Source organism: Parus major, chromosome 15, assembly GCF_001522545.3.
Source record: "Parus major isolate Abel chromosome 15, Parus_major1.1, whole genome shotgun sequence".
NCBI lineage: Eukaryota > Metazoa > Chordata > Aves > Passeriformes > Paridae > Parus > Parus major.
In genome coordinates this window covers 456,797-461,680 of record NC_031784.1, presented here as the reverse complement: position 1 = coordinate 461,680, position 4,884 = coordinate 456,797, and the positions used below count along the sequence as shown (strand labels likewise).

Genomic DNA, 4,884 nt, shown 5'->3' with positions numbered 1-4,884 from the left:
TGGTGTGTTAACCCTTTCCTGCACTCACAGCAGCCTGGCTTCCTTCTCCTCCTCCAGCACAGCACTCCCAGGGTTCCAGGGCTGCTCTGCTGCCACACGGGAATTGTTTTGATTTTTAAAATCTCACATCCCACCACAACAGGAAGCTGCATTCAAACCGCAGCTTTTTCTGGACATTCAGCTGAATTTTTAACCTGCCAGCTATTTAAACACAATTTACACTCTCACATAAAGTTACTCCGTGCTGGATTCCTTTCGGCATCAGACAGTGGTAGGCTCAGCTCCTCACTTTGTGCATTCAGAAGAGAATTTAACAGCTCAATCAGGATCTTTGCACTGGATCCCTGCCCAGGGGAGCTGCTGGGAGCAGGCACCAGCAGAGCCCACCCCCATCTCAAGTGGGAAGCCAGGCTGCAACCCTCGAAATGCCACGGCACAAAAAAAGCCTGCTTGTCCCAATTTCTTCGTGTTATTTTGGTATACTTCAGGAAAAAACCCAACAACACATAACTCAGTAATTATAACCTTTCAAAAGTGTTTTCCTCTCCCCCAAACTGCTAAAATCTGGCAGAGCTGCAGCCAAAGTTCTAATAGAACTATTTTTAGCTTTTGTCATGCAGGGAGTATCATGAAGTCGGTCTCATCCTTCTATTAATGCAGATGTATTTAAGCAGTCAGGACAGGAAGGTTTAGAACATGCTGACTGTTTGTTTGTGTGGAGGCCAGCCCTGGTGTCTGTGCTGATGTGTGCACACCACAGACAGGCTGTGAACACCTTCATTGGAAGTGGCAGCTCCATGAAGGGATGGCCACCTGCAGATTTCATTGCCACATTTAGATATTTCACTAACTCCCACACTCAACAACCTTTCCATTCATGCTGGTTTTGCTCTCTGGATGTTATTTTGACCTTTATCTGCCCCAGAGTGTGCAGCAGTGTCCCCTCTGAGATGTGACCAGGCCTGGAGAGCTGTGCCAGCACCTGCCAACGCCTCACCTGGAAAGCTGAACTACATTTAAGAATGAAGACCATTTTTAATGGCACACAAGTCAGCAATTAGAGGAGAATGTGCTCACACGGCCATAAACAAACAAATGGCATTTAAAAAAACCAGAATTCAGTCAGCCAGAACCGTGCAAGGAGAGCCCTGGGCTGGGTCACGGGCACAGAACCACAGCAGAGCCTCGTGGGCAGAACCTGGGAGGGTTTCAATGACTGCTGGGAGCCCAAAACCCTCCTCAGAGCTCCCTGGCAGGGCAGGGGAATCCTGCCTGCCCTCAGCAGCCAGCTCCTGGAGAGATAATGGCTCATCCCATCCCAGCTCCAGCCCTGTTTCCCCATCCCAGTAACTCTCCATCAACCCCATTATCCTGGGATTATTGCAAAAGATCAAATCCCATTCAAATGCATCTTCCAGTTATCTGTACAAATATGGGTTAGCTCTAGAACTGCATTTTATCTTCTGTTAACTGCAATGTTACAGCAGAATGTTTGAAGTGTTTGCACTCATCTTCTCTGTGTGCCTGTGCCACTTCGATTCTGGGGCTTTACCTGTGGGGAATGAACTGCAAATCTCCATGGCAACGACACCAAACATCATCTGCTGCTTGAGCAGGAACCAGGGAGCTTCAGAACACGTTCATGAGGGGCCTTAGAGCGTGTCATGAACAGAGCTCACAACATCCTCTGGACTCTGAACACCACTCAGAGCAAGAGTTAAACTCTGTCTGCCTTGCTGGAATGAATAGTCTCAGACACATCTTTGGGAACTCAAGCCAAGATGCTTTTGGCTCCATAAAAGCATCTTTAAAATGTGCTGCTGATTATTTATATAGCTCATTATCTGCTTGCTGTGCTGTGACTCCTTCCCCTGGTCCACCCACTGCCTCTCAGGTAAAAGCTTTGGATGTGTCTGGAGCCCCTGAGAAAGGAAAACATTTCCCAGTGCAGCCACCTGGGAGGAAATGTCAATGGAAGCCAGCGAGGAGATCTCACCACCTTTAGATTTGGGAGACAACTTTTCCTTCAAACACAGAAAATCAACATTTCTGCACAGGATGGACTCAGAGGAGCAGCAAACAAACAATCTCCTCTCCTCTCTTCCCAACACCCAAAGCCAAACCAAAGCTTTTGCTTTGCAACACTTGGTGTCTCCTGAAGGCAGCAATTATTTGTGGGAAGGAAATCAGGGTGAAATCCCCACTGGCCCCAGGCTGGGTTTCTGGCAGGGTGCTGGGTCTGGCTCTGCAAACATCACCCTCCCTCCCCAAACTGAGGCATTAAAACATTGACACCTCTTCTTTCTTACCAGAAATGTCTTTCAGCAGACCTTAACATTCAGTTCACGTCACTGCTATGTAATTATTCTTTTCACAAGCAGAGATGCAAAGAAGGTATTAACAGCCTTCAAAATATCACATTTATGCACTTTTCTCTTGTCATATTAAATATAATTACTTCTGATGCAATCAAACTCATATCCTTCAAATGGATAAATCCAGCACCAAATTTAGAACCTCCAGCTTCAAACATCAGGCCCTTAAAGCAGAGTTTTAAGCCTTTACTTTCAGGTCAGTGAGGTACAAAGAACAACAGTGAGAATACAAAGTTTAAAAATGGTATTTTTAAATGAACTTCCTTTAAATTATTCTGTTAGCAACTGTTTGCAAAGTGTTTTGAAGGTGACAGGTGAGATATGAACCACATCTCATAACCCAGCACCAGGAGCTGGGGACCACACAAATCACCAAGCCTTCTAAAAGTTTCTTCTCTAAATTCAAAAGGTGCCTGAAAATCAGAACATGTGCAAGCACGCAGAAATCCAAGCAGAAACCCTCTGCTGGTACCCAGAGCCAAGGCCAGGAGGGATGCACCAACCCAGGGATGTGCTGATTAAAGCACAGACTGTGCACAGGACCCTGCACTTTGCATTCCTGCATGCAGAACTCAGCACTGGCAGGATTTCTGTCACATTTCTGCCTTTTGAACTCTCATCTCAGGCTCAGGCTGCATCACAAGCCCACAGCTTTCCTGCAGTGCTGCCCTGGAGTTTAGGAACAGGTACAGAGAACCTGCCTTGAGGAGGGTGGGGTAAAACCCTCCCGAAACCTCCCCCTCACACATCCCCACCCCTCTGGTACCCTGCCCATGCAAACAACAAAAGCCAGAACCAAAGCTGCAGCTTGGATTGCAAAGGAAAACTTCCCTTCAAATGTTGCCACAAAACTGTAAAAACAAAGCCAGGACTCACTAAAAGCTGCCAGAGATGAAGCCTCGGGTTTAAGGTGGTGACATGAGACTGGGAAATCTGGCTCTCTTCTATAAACCAGGTCTGATCAAATATTTTCTGTGGAGCTGCAGGCTGCAGACATGCTGGATCATTTCCAAACTGCACAGGATAAAACAGAACCAGTCAGTGGCCAGTTTGTTACAAGGCTGTTTGCTCCTGCTCTCCCCTTGCAGCATTTCCCCAGCATCATCTTCCCTGCACTGCCCCAAGAGCTGCAGGAAACTGAAGTCAATCATCCATTACACACAATCAACTGCACTCTAAATCAATGGATTCAGCCCTGATGAATAAATGTTTTTGTCATGGAAGGCAACAAGACTGAAACCCTACTCCAAAATAAGCCTTAAATGGTATCATCACTGGAACGCTGAAAGAAAATCATTTCAGAGGACAAATGAGTGAAAATCAGTCTCAATATCTTCTCTAAGAAATGTAAGGACATAGAAGGAAGCAGAAAAATTCTGCCCAATATTTCTCACTACAGCCTGCAAGTTTGCCAGAATCTCTCTTTACAGCAACAACAAAGGTTAATACAAGGCACCATTAGAAATCCTGGAGGGTTTTGCTGTCTCACCCACTCAGCTCACAGTGCTCCTTAGCTTAACAGGGATCTTTAAATTTGGTATTTCAAATCTTTTTGGATGGAATCAGTGAAGACAACTTTCTCAAATTCCTTTTCAGAAAGGTTTGGGAACAACCCCCTCAAATCCACTACATTTTCATGCCAATATCCTTTGAAGTCCACATGTTTCTGAGAAAGGATCCTCAGCTTGGGATGGCTCAAATCTACTTAATTCTCTGCTAAGCATTTTTTGTTCTGGCCAGCAATCAAGCAGCATTTGCAGAGTGAGTCAGTGGAGAGGGTGAATCACTGAGAGACGAAATGCAGACTCTGGGTAAGAACTCCCCCAGATCTCTGGGAGGATCCCAGCTGGTGACAGCTCCACAGCCCAGGGAAGATCCAGGACAGCTCTTCCTCCCTCGGCCAGAAGCAGCTTCCCTTCCTCACGTCAATTCCATGCCACCCACAGCGTTCTAAGCCTCTTCCTCAAGAACCACAAAAACTGGGGGAAAGTTCCTCAGACACAGAGGGACCTTTGCAGTGAATTTCTGGGAGAACTTTTGCTCTGTCCTCGCTTTCCCACCGAGTCCTCACAGCTCCATCCTCACATCCCTCTTGTTGCGAGATCCAGGTCAGGATAACCAAGTGCAAAGTGCTTAGAGCTATTGGAAGGGCAGGTCTAGGAGCAGATTGTGCTGCAGCTGGGGCTCTGAAGCAGTGAGGCATCTGCCCATCATGTTTGATTTGGGTTGCAGTTCTCTAACTAGAAAATAAAAAACCTGAGTAGAAAGACCTGCTAATTAAGCTCAGCCAATAAAATTCTGGCGAGCCCCCACCTTTGCAGAGGTGGCTTCACTGGAGGGGCAGGAGGGAGCTCAGCAGGGCTGGGGGCAGCCCCCAGAGCATCCCCAGAGCATCCCCAGAACATCCCCAGAATCTTCCCAGAGCCATCCCCAGAGCATCCCCAGAGCATCCCCAGAGCATCCCCAGAACATTCCCAGAGCATTCCCAGAACATTCCCAGAGCCATCCC

General features: G+C 47.1%; 1 protein-coding gene across 9 annotated transcripts in view; it reads right to left on the bottom strand.

Moving 5' to 3' along the window:
- RIMBP2 (RIMS binding protein 2) overlaps window positions 1-4,884 on the bottom strand; it is a 94,566-nt gene that overhangs the window by 67,208 nt on the left and 22,474 nt on the right. For 4 of the 9 annotated variants that reach the window (XM_015644331.3, XM_015644330.3, XM_015644335.3 and 1 more), the window contains exon 2: window positions 3,252-3,389. The exons of 3 other annotated variants lie outside the window; for them this stretch is intronic. The gene's annotated coding sequence lies outside the window, so the exon portion shown is untranslated. Of the gene's footprint in view, window positions 1-2,309; window positions 2,368-3,251; window positions 3,390-4,884 lie in introns of all 9 variants that reach the window. 2 more of the 9 variants (XM_015644332.3, XM_015644333.3) reach the window with 1 other exon arrangement.